The 14,867-nt window shown below is 41.4% G+C and overlaps 1 protein-coding gene across 1 annotated transcript in view; it reads right to left on the minus strand.

Moving 5' to 3' along the window:
- Positions 1-14,867, minus strand: part of LOC119250113 (reticulon-3-like) — a 43,522-nt gene that overhangs the window by 8,148 nt on the left and 20,507 nt on the right.

Genomic DNA, 14,867 nt, shown 5'->3' on the forward strand with positions numbered 1-14,867 from the left:
AGGAGACTTGACAGCATGTATATATATATATATGCAAAGTGTGACCAGACTTTAACCAGAGGAGACTGGTTAAAGAGGTAAAAACAGCCATAAAAGAATCATTAGAACAAAAATTTGAAGATAGAACATCTAAGTAATAAAAGGGCTGTATCAATGTTAAATTTCCTTAATTTGGTAAGTGTACTGTTGCTGTGTAAACAAAATTCCTGCTTGAAGGAAACACATGCTGAAGTATTTAGGGGTAAAGGAATCGGGGGTGGGGTGCAGGATGTTTACAAACACCTCTTACATGGATAGGGAAATAAATACATGTATACACAGAGGGAGGGAGTAATAAAGCAATGTAGCCAAATGTTAATAACTGGTAAACTAGGGTGAAGGTTACGGAAGTTTTTTGTAGTATGCTTCCAATTCTTTAAATTTGAAATATTTGAAAAAAAGATGGAAAAAGAAAGAAAAGCTTAGAGGATAAGGCTGGAGCCCAGAGAGAAAAAAGACCTTGATGTATCAGAAGGAAAAAGACAAAGAACACATTAGCCTAAATGCAAATCTACCCTTTGTGCAACTTAGAAAAAGCCACTCAGTCCGCTAGAACTTTACTGCCACCTGCTGGAAAGCTGTCGTAAGAAACAGTCAAACCGACAAGCACACGTGAATGGTGCCCCCTAGAGGTGTGCAGTATATAACCTGTGTGATAGCACAGGTATCCCTGGACTTGGCTTTAAAATAAATGGCAGAGTTACAGTCTGCGCTAGAAGGGTCCTTTCTGATTGAAAGGAAGGTAAGAGAGAAAGCTACAACAGATGGTTCAAAACACCAAGCCTCAGTCTGTGGTGCTCTCCCCCCAAGTCCCATGGCTTGCTCCTTTATTTACAGCAGGTTCTTTGTATCTTTTGTGAAATGCTTCAAAACCGGCTAAGCAAGTTAATGATCAAGACACATCACAAACCATAACTTTCCTCTGTTTTCTGGTAATTCTCCTCAAACTAGTCAAGGCTAGGACACACATACACTGTCTCCTGGGGAAGACGGTGTTTGGCAGTGTGTGGAAAAGGTCAGAAGGCCAGCTGAGTGGTCAGCAGTGGACAAAGGGAGCGTGGCATTGGGTAAGGTTGGAGAAACTGGGAGAAGTTAGGATCATGGAGCACACTCATAGAGCAAGGCAAGGTGCTTGGATTTTACCTCAGGTGAAATGCAAATCATTAAAGAATGTAAAATCTGGTAGTTTATAACTTTTAGAAGGAAAAAATTGTTATTTACAATAAGCACCTTAAACAAGATAGGAAAAAACAATAAATTGTGTATCAAATTAAAAACTTATGCTGGTTTTTTTTTTTATAGAGGCATGTTTATTTATTTGTTTGTTTGTTTGTTTTATACATGCACTGGGTACAGTCAGAAGCGCGGGAGGGTGAGAGAATTCACCAGAGCCAGAGCAGGAAGCAGAGCAGGCAGAAGGACCGAAGTACACTGCTGAGGGGAGCAGCGGGCGGCAGGAGAGGTCTGCACGCCATGTGGGACCCTCCTCTGGTGGCCGGGGAGCAGCCAGGGATCGAACCGGCGCTGCAGAGGCTGCAGGCAGCTTTGCAACCCAGCGCTCAACCGCTGCGCCACCTGGGAGGCCCAACTTATGCTGTTTTTGAGGGGCCTCCCTGGTGATGCACAGGGTTAAGACACAACCTATGAAGCTGTCCGCAACCTCTGCAGCACCAGTTCAATCCTCCGACCAGCCAGGAAGCAACCCATATGCCGCAGCAGACCTCTCCTGACTGGCCCGCTCCTCCCCTCAGCAGCATATTTCTGTCAATCTGCCTGTTCTGTTCCCCACTCTGTCTCTGGTGAATCCTCTCACCAACCCCCCCCCCCGGCACCTCTGATCTGTACCCCAGTTCTTGTATGCAAAAATAAATAAATCTTTAAAAAAAAATAAAAACTTAATGCTGTTCTTGAAATACACCATTAAAGATGGTGCACATACTGGAGAAAGTGATTGCTGACAATCTATCTCATAAAGGGCTTGTATTTCGATGACTACATCACCTTTGAAAAACAAAACACAATAAAAATTAGTCAAAAAATTGAAGACTGGGCCTCCCCAGTGGCGCAGCAGTTGAGCGCTGGGTTGCGAAGCTGCCCGCAGCCTCTGTAGCACTGGTTCGATCTCCGGGTGAGGGTCTCACATGGCGCGCAGACCTCTCCTGCCGCCCGCTGCTCCCCTCAGCAGTGTACTTTGTCAGTCTGCCTGTTCTGCTCTCCGCTCTGGCTCTGATGAATTCTCTCACCCTCCCGTGCTTCTGACTGGTACTACCCAGTGCTTGTATAAATAAATGAATAAATAAATCTTTCAAAAAAAAAAAATTGAAGCTACCTTTCAACAAAGATATATGGATGGGGGGCACACACATGAAAAGATGCTTAACACAATTAGTTATTAGGGAAATGTCAAAAAGACCGCGTTATGCCCTTAGTAGAATGTCTAGAATTAAAAAAAATTGATCATACCAAATGCTGGTGAGGATGGAGGAATCAGAATTCTCATACATGGATAACTGGTATGTAAAATAATGCAAAGCACTTTGGAAAACAATTTGGCAGGTTCTTATTTACCCAAGAGAATATATTATGTCCACATAAAGACTTGTATATAAACGGTCACTGCAATTTTATTGATAAAATAGGCAAAACTGAAAATTCAAATATCAACAGATTGTATATCCAAACAAAATACTACTCAGCAATACACTCCATCAACATGGATAACCTTCAAACTAATTTGATTGAGTGAGAGGAGTCAAACCAAAAAAAAAAAAAAACAAACAACAAAAAACCTCTCTATATAAAATCATAGAAAACAGGGTCTTCCAAGTGGCACAGGATTAAAGTCTCAGTGCTATCAAGCTATCCACCAGCCACTGTGGCCTGAGTTTGATCCCTGATCAGGGAGTTGACCCAATGGCATTGCAGACCTCTCCTATCCCGCCTGCTGCTCCCCTCAGCAGTGTATTTCAGTCAATCTGCCTGTTCTGCTCCCCACTCTGTCTTGGGTGAATCCTCTCACCCCCCACACCTCTGGCCTAGACCCTATTCTTATATGCATAAATAAAAATAAATCTTTAAAAAAATTATAGAAAATACAAATCAATCTATTGATAGCAAAAAGATCAATGATTGGCCTGAGGGAGGGATTACAAACTTCTGTGTAGTGGAGATGTTAATGATCTTGACTGGGTAATTACCAAGTTGTATATTCTAAAAATGTGCAATTTACTGCATATTAATTATACCTCAATAAAATTTAAAATTTTTTTTAAATGACCACAAGTTAATATATATCATTTTTGCTCTTCTATTGCTTATTCTAACAAATTAAAAACAGTAAGTATGAAGCAAAGCTAGAGAAAAGGAAGAAAAATAATGTAAGGTAAATCTTTAAATTTGAGTCTTTTACTATGAATTCAGACTTAATAATCCAACCAGTCCAAGCTTACCTTTGTATTCACTGATACAAAAAAGGGTCTGATACAAAAATTAACAAGGCGAACAACAAGCCTAGCTCCCTGCCTGGGGATGTAAGTCAGGCCACAGCGGTAAGAGACCCCACAGGGAGGCCCTATGATTAAATTTAGAGGGGAAGGAGAGAGAGAGACAGCCAGCCAGAGGTAAAGGCAACAGATACATAAGCCTACAGTGCAGACTGAAGCAGCATAGATTTGGGAGCTCTTGACATACAGGACATACAGGTGAAAATTTGAAACCAAGGAAAGAAAGGTAGCACTTAGAGATATCTCTTAACGCCTCCAACTCCACATACCAATGAATATTTTATCTGCCCCTGCCACTGTTTCCCCATTCACAAAGTTCTACCACCCACCCAATAACCCAAGACAGAGATGTGGAACACAGGGCTCACTCTGCCTTCTCCCTCATCCCCTACAGGCACATGCCAAGGTCTGACAAAGTTCACCCACTTAAATCCATCCACAAGAAAGTAGTTCTAAATTGAGTACCAATGAATAACAAAGTGCTAGTCTAGAACACTATCTTAGAGACAAGAATGAAAACTTGACCAAAGCTAGTTCATTCAGTGGGTACTAAAAAAATGAAACCCAAAAGTTGTAGAAAATGCGAAGTCAGTGTTTCCTTACTTTTCAAGGTTATAACTTCAATATTAGACTACCTAAAATTTATTTTAATTTGAAAGATTTTTACTTTTTTCATTGTGTCTCAACAAGTTTAAAATGTTATAATTGTACTAATTATGTCTCTTATTCCTTATAATCCATTTCAACATACAATACACCCTATCTCAGCATATTATACAGCCTCTTTTACAATTCTTTATGTAAGTAAAACTAACCATTCCTCAGTTACCTTAATTATATTTTGCTAATGGCAGATAAAATATCTACTAAAGCATGTCTGCATTTACCCAGAGTGTTTATATTACTGGTAGAATTATCAGTGATTAATTTTATTTTCCAAATCTTTTATATACGACTTACTGCTTTTATTTTAAAAACTTCTGGAATGCCAGCTGCAGTACCCTTCTGACATCAAAAGAGGGCACCAACATGTCCAATGGCAATCTCAAGGACAAGGAAAAAGTTCCGCCAATTCAAGCGTGAACAGCAGTAAATCTTTTGATTCCTTACCCCACTGATTTTTATCACTGAATTTGGTGAAAGCTCTTGGTTTGACTCCAACTCCGGTCATTCCCAAAGGTCAACTGATTTTATTTTTTTGAAGATTTACTTATGCAACAAGAGCTGGGGTACAGACCAGTGGGGGGTGAGAAGATTCACCAGACACAGAGTAGGGAACAGAACAGGCAGACTGACTGAAATACACTGCTGAGGGGAGCAGCGGGCGAGACAGAAGAGGTCTGCTGCGCCATGTGGGTTGCTCCCGGGAGGGCCAGGAATTGAACTCCTATTGCAGAGGCTGCGGCTCGCTTCATAGTATGATGCTCAACCCCATGCACCACCAGGGAGGCCCAGGTCAATTGATTTTAATCTAGTCTTCCAAGCATACACTTCATAGGGAGGAAAAAAAAGTTGTTCAAATGCTTATTCTGAAAAGAATGGAAATTTCAAGGTTGACTAGCCAATCAGATTTAAGTCCATTTTTTTTTTTCGTGGGACTCTCGCCGGTAGCAGGGGAAGGAACCACCGCTGCAGAGGCTGCAGGCAGCCCAGCACTCAACTGCCACCAGGGGAGGCCCAGATTTAAGTTCATTTTTAAGAATAAATCTCCAATTCAAGAATCCATGTACTTTTACTACCTTGAGTTAGTTCTTCAAATTTGTCAACATTCACCCTGTCTCTAAGAAAATTTAAATGTGGTTGAAAAAACTAAAAGGGAGGGCCTCCCAGGTGGCCCAAGGGGTTAAGATGCAACTGTGAAGCTGTCCGCAGCCTCTGCAGCATCCCCTGCCAGCCAGGGAGCAACTCACATGGCGCGGCAGACCTCTCCTGACTCACCTGCTGCTCCCCTCAGCAGTGTACTTAGGTCAATCTGCCTGTTCTGTTCCCCACTGTCTCTGGTGAATCCTCTCACCCCCCACACTTCTGGCCTGTACCCCAGCTCCTGCATGCATAAATAAATCTTAAAAAAAAAAAAAAAACTAAAGGGGAAAAAAAAATCCAGATTTTATGACCACAAAAGGGAAACTGTTTATTAATAAAAGGGAAACAGGAAGTTAAGCTTTTTATATGAATAATTCATAAATGAAGGCTCTGAATTGCAAAAGACACTAGGTAATGTATGTTTATAAACTTAAATCCAACTTTTGTGACTGCTGAAATGGGTTAATAGTCTGCTCTGCTACAGATTTATCCTTAATCAAAGACATTTCCATCAAATGGCACAGAAGGATCATTGACAGAATACAAAGCTGTCACTGTCAGAGACAGACACAAGTTTTCCACTATAGATGAGGCTGGCAGTAGGCCAAAGAAATTTGTAGGAACCCCTTTCAAACTAGCATTCTTCTCAGACTGTCGGGGGAGTTTTTCATTCACTAAAATAACATCACCTTTGCCCTAATTTCAACTTCAGAAAGCACAGAAAACAAAATGGCATTGACTATTTACTTCTCCCCAACAAAACCTAAGTGGACCTGAAAATGTGAATGTTTAGACTTAGTCATCTAAAGAACATAACTAATGATAACTAATTCAGTGCTGGGTCATGATGGATTGGATAGATGCAAGATTCTGTTTTAGTTTTCTATCCTTTTGGGGTCCAGCTGGTTCTTTGCAAATGTTGAGGAACTACTAAATTCTCCAATTAAGAAGTCTAGATTTAAGCCTGTGAACACATCAGAACCAGTCAAACTTAACACCAAAAGTCCAATCAAACTTAAAAGTGAGTGTATGCCTTTGCACACTTTTTATTTATTTATTTATTTATTTATTTATTTGTTTGTTTTTGTTTATACATGCACTGGGTACAGTCAGAAGTGCAGGAGGGTGACAGGATTCACCAAAGCCAGAGCGGGGAGCAGAGCAGGCAGAAGGACCGAAGTACACTGCTGAGGGGAGCAGTGGGCGGCAGGAGAGGTCTGCGCGCCATGTGGGACCCTCCTCTGGTGGCCAGGGAGCAGCCGGGGATCGAACTGGCGCCACAGAGGCCGCGGGTGGCTTCGCAACCCAGTGCTCAACCACTGCGCCACTGGGGAGGCCCCTGCACACTTTTTTTTAAAAAGATTTATTTATTTATACAAGAAGTGGGGTACAGGCCAGAGGTGCGGGAGGGTGAGAGGATTCACCAGAGACAGAGCGGGGAGCAGAACAGGTAGACTGACAAAATACACTGCCGAGGGGAGCAGCAGGCGAGACAGGAGAGGTCTGCCGCGCCATGTGGGACCCTTGCAGGCCGGCGGCTGGGATCAAATTGGCGCTGCAGAGGCAGCAGACAGCTTCACAGCCCTGAGCTCAACCACCTGGGCCACCAGGGGAGGCCTTGCACACTTATTTCTAACCGAAAGTGTGTGCTAGTCAGGTCAGAGAATGATATTCTCCTACAGCTAGGATAGGACTGCATACTTCCTGGACAGGATACTAATGCAGATAAATGACATGGTTTCAAATGACAAGAATGTGACAAAATTCTTTTCTGTAAGCGCACCTTGTGCACTTGAATGTGTATTCCGCTGCTGTACGGTACAGTGTACTATGAATATCTTCCAGAACAAGTGGGTGATTTTACTCTTCAGATGTCTGTGTATGTAGCTAGTCAGAACAATAGCTGAGAAAAGCATTAAAACCTCCAATTATGATTATAAAATTGCCCATAATTCTGTCAATTTTGCTTCCTGTATATTTAAGCTGTCACTAGGCATATAAATATTTACCGTGTCAAGACTCCCAGCTGTCTTCTGTCATGATGAGTATCACTTTTCATTTCTGATACCTTTAGTATTCCTGTGTTTACTTCTGCCTGATGTGCTTTCACATGTGTCTGGGATATTTTTATTTCCATCCATTTACTTCCAACCTGTGTCTTTATATTTAAAGCTTGTCCTCAATTGTTGGCAAGGAGTTGGGCCTAGCATTTCTATGCAGTCTGTCGCTGCCCACCTACTGACTGTAGTGTTTAGTTCACTGATACTGATCTGGTTAAGTCACCCCTATTATTCTCACATTTCCTGTCTTGTTCCCCCGTTCTTACTTGCCTTCTTTTTGATTATCTGAAGATTTTAATTTAGCTATTACTTTTTTTAGCTATATGTCTCTGCATGATCGTCTTAGTGGTCTTGACTTTCAGTGTACTTTAACATTGTACCACTTCATTAAAAAAGTAGAAATCAGGCCTCCCTGGTGGTGCAACGGTTGAGAGCTGGGTTGCGAAGCTGCCAGCAGCCTCTGCAGCACTGGTTCGATCCCCGACTGCCAGCGAGGGTCCCACATGGCGCACAGACCTCTCCTGCCGCCTGCTGCTCTCCTCAGCAGTGTACTTTGTCATTCTGCCTGCTCTGCTTTCCGCTCTGACTCTGGTGAATTCTCTCACCCTCCCGTGTGTCTGACTGTACCCAGTGCTTGTATAAATAAATAAATAAATCTTTAAAGAAAATAAAAAGTAGAAATCTTTACTAAAGCATAGGTCCACAGGCTCTTTTCTTCTATTATAGATTGTTATGTGAAATGAACATTATCTCAACATTCATTATATTTCCTGTTTTATTTATTTTATTTTTTATTTTTTTTAAAGATTATTTATTTATTTATTTATTTATTTATTTATTTATTTATACATGCACTGGGTACAGTCAGAAACGCAGGAGGGTGAGAGAATTCACCAGAGCCAGAGCGGGGAGCAGCGCAGGCAGAAGGACCAAAGTACACTGCTGAGGGGAACAGCGGGCGGCAGGAGAGGTCTGCGCGCCATGTAGGACCCTCCCCGGCGGCCGGGGATCAAACCGGTACTGCAGAGGCTGCGGGCAGCTTTGCAGCCCAGCGCTCAACCGCTGCGCCACCAGGGGAGGCCCTATATTTCCTGTTTTAAACAGTACTATATGTTTTAAAAAAAACTAAGAGGGGAAAAGTCATTCATCTTTGTCATTTCTGATGCTCTATTCCTCCCCAAAGTACCAGTTCTCTCTAACTGAACAATCTCCTTCAGCGCTTCAGGTCTTCTGGTGACAAGTTCTCTTAGTTTCCCTTTATCTAAAAATGTCTTAATTTTGTCTTAATTTTACAAGGGCACTCTTACTAAATAAAATACCCTAGTTAAATTTTTCTTTCCCTGTTTGGCACATTTGGAAAGGTATTAGATCACTGTCTTCTGGTATCTGTGATTTCTAGTGAGATACAAGTTCTAATTATAATTGTCTTTCCCTGTGTCACTTTTCTTTCGCTACCTTCTCACTTTTAATTACAGTAATATGTTTATACTATATTGCGCAGGAGTTAAACCTGGGGCCTGGAATGCCCCAAATCCTGCACCTACCAAAGAAAGGTTAGTTTTCAGTACTGGCCATTGGCTGGCTCCTGGGAAACAAATTTGGAATCCTTAGACTATTCTGGCTGTTAGTATTTTTGCATGCCCTGCCTTGGCATGCCATACCAGTGTGACCATACAGGTTTATCCTAACTATGAGTTATGACAAATCCTTGTTTTTGCTCTGTGGGTCTGGGGTTGTTGAGGTCAATCTTGTAGGCGCCGCAGGATATCCTGGACACCAAGGATTGAGTGAACTTCTTTAGTTGGCAATGCTTTGGACATGTTGTCCCATTACAGTTGACAGGAAAATTAAGGACATCCATGTGGTACTCCACTAGACACCTGGAAGCTTGCACCTGGTTCTCCTGGTTTATCCCATGTGCCCTTTGCCAATTCTAAACTGTGTCCTTTCACTATAATAACTGTTAACTGAATATATCAGCTTTTCCTTCCTGTGAGTCTTTCTAGCAAATCACTGAGCATGAGGGTCTTGGTGACATACCAAGATATGGTTTCCCTTGTCCTCATCTTAGTTGGTGTTTGCTAAGCTTCTTTATTTTTATTTTATTTTTTGCATAGAAGAACTGGGGTGTAGGCCAGAGATGGAGGCGTGTGAGAAGAGTCACCAGAGACAGAGAGGGGAGCAGCAGGCAGGACAGGAGAGGTCTGCTGTGCAGTATGTGGGTTGGATTGAACTCAGGTGGAGGCAGTGATAGTGCTGAGACTTAACCCCTAGTGCTAAACTTCTTTAAACAGTGTGTTTCTGATAAAATATGAGCAAAGTTTCACAATTTTATCTTCAAATGTATTCTCCAGTCTTTCATTTTCCTCTCCTGGGACTCCAATTATTTGAGTTAGATTAGAATATTGTTCCACAGGCCTGTGAAACTCAGGTAATACTTTCCTGTTTGTCAGGTTGGACGATTTTATCTTTTTATCTATTACCAAGTTCACCATCATCTCAATTCAGATTTCCATTCTTTTCATTCAACACAAGCGTATTTTCCTTCAGTTTCTTGAGCAGTTATAACAGCTGCCTTACGCCTTACTCTACCAATTTGAATATATGAAGTCAGTTTCTGTTGGTTGTGTGGTTTTTATTTGGACAGGGCCATGTTTTCCTGGTTTCTAAAATGTTGTGTAGCTTTGGATTTATCCTGTTATATTCTGCTGGAGTACTGGTATTTCTGTTTCAGTATTTTATTAAATTTGGCTGCACCCAAACTTCAAACTTTTGTCTCTTGGGTAATGCCTCAAAATCTTAATTCAGTTCTCTTTGGCTGGGCTGCCTGTAATCTTCCATGCACACAAGTTTTCAGGAATTAACAGAGGCTTACACAAGGAATTTTAGGCTTTCCCCTTCTGGGTTCTGCCTTTCCTGGGTTCTTCCTCCCCTCACTTTCCAGTGGTTGAGTGGTTGTCACTAACCTGAATTTTGTTATCTGTTTTCTTTTTTTTTTCTTTTAAAAGATTTATTTATTTATGTAGTTATGCATACAAGAACTGGGGTGTAAACCAGAGGTTCAGGGGGGCGAGAGGATTCACCAGAGTGAGGAGCAGAACAGGTGGAGCCACTCAAATACACTGCTGAGGGGAGCAGCAGGTGAGACAGGAGAGGTCTGCTGCACCATGTGGGTCAGCTTCCTGGCTGGGGATCGAACTCTTGCTGCAGTGGTTGCCAAGAACTTCATAGTGCTAAGACTTAACCCTTTGTGCCATCAGGGAGGCCCCTACCCTATTTTTTCCTTTTTTCCTAAGAACACAGAGCTTTGTTTTTCTGACAGAATTTACCTCCTGGTTGCTCCATCCTGGCTTTGGCTGGGGTGTAGGCCAGGGGTGCAGGGGGGTGAGAGGATTCACCAGAGAGAGTGGGGAAAAAAATAGGCAGATCCACTGAAATACACTGCTGAGGGGAACAGCAGGCAAGACAGGAGAGGCCATGTGGGTTAGCTCCCAGGACAGCCCGACAGTGACAGCGCTGTTTTTAACCCCTGCGCCACCAGGGAGGCCCTGTTAAGTTTTCTATGAAAGTTTTAGCCAACACTCAAGATGTCAATTTTGGCCTGTCCTCTGGCTAAAAGCAATGAAGATGGACAACTAATTTCTTGCTATCTTTTCTTAAAAGTCATTTTTTAGAATTAGACTACTTTTGTTCATTTTCCAGTGCTTTTAGGTCTTTTTTTCTTCTTCTGGTTTTGTCCAAACTACACAGTAATACGCAGAAAGGTCAGCTCCAGTAAAGCCTACTTGGTCGTACTGCCAAAAAAAACAAACAAACAAACAAACAAACAAACAAACAAACCAAAAAACAAACAAACACCACCACTGTGATCTTGTTTTCACAACTTTACTTCTTTTTTTTTTTTTTAATAGTAAGACCTAGAAAGAAGGCACAACTTTACTTCTGACTCCCTGTATATAGATTAATTTTTTTTTTTATAGAGGCATGTTTTATTTATTTATTTATTTTATTTGTTTGTTTGTTTTGTTTATACATGCACTGGGTACAGTCAGAAGCGCGGGAGGGTGAGAGAATTCACCAGAGCCAGAGCGGGGAGCAGAGCAGGCAGAAGGACCGAAGTACACTGCTGAGGGGAGCAGCGGGCGGCAGGAGAGGTCTGCGCGCCATGTGGGACCCTCCTCCGGTGGCCGGGGAGCAGCCGGGGATCGAACCGGCGCCGCAGAGGCCGCGGGCAGCTTCGCAACCCAGCGCTCAACTGCTGCGCCACCGGGGAGGCCCTAGATTAACTTTTATTTATATTTTTAAAAGATAGATCTATCTATCTATCTATCTATCTATCTATCTATCTATCTATCTATCTATCTATCTATCTATCTATCTATCTATCTATCTATACAAGCACTGGGTACAGTCAGAAGTGCGGGAGGGTGAGAGAATTCACCAGAGCCAGAGCCAGGAGCAGAGCAGGCAGAAGAACCAAAGTACACTGCTGAGGGGAGTAGCGGGAGGGCGGCAGGAGAGGTCTGCGCGCCATGCGGGACCCTCCTCCTGTGGCCGGGGAGCAGCCGGGGATCAAATCGCACCAGAGAGACTGCGGGCAGCTTCGCAACCCAACGCTCAACCGCTGGGCCACCAGGGAGGCCCAGATTAACTTTTAATGACACCATATAGGGATTCTTCCGATTACCTTATTTTCTAACTTGGTTTTTCTATATTAAGCATTTATCACAAAACAAAAACTCTACTAAGTGTTCAACTTAGTTTTTATTATTAAATTATGAACACTTTCACATAGCAGCAAGAATCTCAACTTTGACAGCAAATTGATAGTAACTAGAATAATGCACAGTGAGGTTGATTAGTAGCAGCAATTGGACCTGGGAAAAAAACCTATGCCCATGTGCAAAACAAGACAAGTACAGGATGCCAACTTCAGTACTTTCAGTGAAAAAAAATAACCCAAATCCTAATCAAAAGGGACACAGTAACATGTCACTATATATAGCTGTTACTAATAAAATAAATAAATGATATATTAAAACATGAAATGTGTTAATGTTAAGTGAAGGAAGTTATGTAATAATGACAAATAAAGGTTTAAAACTACAAAATAGTATCACACACACACTTAAAATAAACTTGGAAGGATGTATCAGGTCCATGATGGTGGTTAGCCCTGGGAAGAGGGAGAAAGGAGATGAGGTGGTAACCAAAGGGTGCAAATATGACCACTAATGTTAACACTTAATAGAAGTTAACTCTACATATAAAAACAAGAATTTGTCTTTTTGTACTTTTCTATTATTTTTCCACTTCTTAAAAAAAAGAAACCTGTAACAACTTCAATGGCTGCATAATATTCAATTGCATGGATATGCCATAACATACTCAACCATCTCTAAATGTTTAGACACTAAGATACCTGCTGCTGCCATGAACAGTGCTACAAAGAACAACTTTGTAGTTGCTTTTACATATATTTTATTCCTTAATATAAACTCCTAGAAACAAAATTCTAGGTCAATCCTAGATCTTTGTTACACACTGCCTACTGCCTTCCAGAAAATAACTGTCACCAAACTATATTACCTGACTATTTTCTTGCATTTTTGCTAATCAGGATATGGCAACTCAAAAAAACTATCTCATCTGGGGCCTCCCTCGTGATGCAAGGGGTTAAGCACCGCACTATGAAGCAATCAGCAGCCTCTGCAGCACAAGTTCAATCCCCAGCTGGCCAGGGTGCAACCCACATGGCGCAGCAGACCTCGCCTGACTCGATCGCCCAATGCTCCCCTCAGGAGTGTACTTCGGTCAGTCTGCCTGTTCTGCTCCCCACTCTGTCTCTGGGGAATCGTCTCATCCCCCACCCCGCCTGTACCCCAGCTCTTGTATGCATAAATAAATAAATCTTAAAAAAAAAAAAAAACAAAACCAAAGAAGGAAAAACTATGCTAATCTAATTAGGTCTATGAGGCAGGAATCTAATTTCTTCCCACATGATTAGTCATATCATAGATCATACTGTAATCATGGAATGACTGACTACATTATCATTTTAAAGGGAATGAAAGTTAGGCTTTATTAGAAACCTGTACACAATATACCATAAGGTAGCAAAAAAAAAAAAAAATGCCATTTTTGTTTCTTTTGCCTATTCTTTTCAACTTTACAGAGAACATTACAGAAATGATATATTTTAGAAAGGAAGTCTAAGAACTACAGACTGATTTATTTTACTAAATAGCTTATACTTTAAAAGATTTTTTTCAAAAAGTAAGACAATTTAAAAAGATTTCCAATTTTGAATCCTGCAAAAGATTTTTAGGTTGTTGGTTTAATTACACTGGTCAACCTTAATTATCTTAAAATATCTACTAATAATGGAATCCAGCCAGTAACAAATGTCCCAAATATCCATAGACCTTTTTTATCTCTCACCCTAGATTAAATAACTTAGTTGAGAGTTACTAATAATTAGTATTTACACAGTACTCTATTCACTACATCACTGTAAATGGGCACAACAATGATCATTACCGTATCAAGGAAGAAAGCGACTGAACCAGTCAGGCTAGTTGTCTAAGGTCACAATAAAGCAGGAATTTGCCAGTATTAGACTCGAGTTCTTGTAGTTTAATTCCTATATGCTTCATCACTCAAGAGAACTACTTGTAATTATGACAACAACTCAGAAAGAAACTGAGATAGCACCAGAAGAGAATCACCTATCGAAATAACACTAAAGATAGTTTACTTCAACATCCTCACTTCACAGATGAGGAAACTGAGGTCCCCAGAGGTTATGTAACTTAATTATATGTAGTCCACTTCCAAGCACAGTAAAGTAACAATCAGAATTTAGCATGCCTTAATCCAAGTTCAACAATATTCAATTACTGGAGTGTAACAGCTATTCTTAACTACCATTTCAAATTTCTGAGTTTATAAAGAAGTCTCAGTGTTTTCACTGATAATTACTAACCCAATTAACAAATAATTATCCAATACCTACTATAATCCAGGTCCTACAGTTGGTGCTAAATTAGTAGTTTTTGTGTGCTAAGCGATGCATTAACCTGGCATTTTCATATTTAATCCTCACAACACTAAAGGTAAGCACAATTATAATCTCTATTTTAAAGATTAAAATTTGGATAGATGGGCCTCCCTGGTGGCACAAGGGGTTGAGCACCATACTGTGGCTGTAGTCTGCGGCCTCTGCAGCAGGAGTTTGATCCCTGGCCGGCCAGAGAGAAACCTACATGGCGAGGCGGACCTCTCCTGTCTCGCCCGCTGCTCCCCTCAGCAGTATATTTCAGTCGGCCTGCCTGTTCTGTTCCCCACTCTGTCTCTGGTGAATCCTCTCACCCCCCTGCATCTCCGGCCTCTACCCCAACTCTTGAATGCATAAATAAATAAATCCTCCCCCCCTTTTTTTTTAAAGATCCATCCATTTATG

The sequence above is a fragment of the Talpa occidentalis genome, unplaced genomic scaffold, assembly GCF_014898055.3.
Source record: "Talpa occidentalis isolate TD23 unplaced genomic scaffold, MPIMG_talOcc4v2.1 talOcc4.17, whole genome shotgun sequence".
Classification (NCBI taxonomy): domain Eukaryota; kingdom Metazoa; phylum Chordata; class Mammalia; order Eulipotyphla; family Talpidae; genus Talpa; species Talpa occidentalis.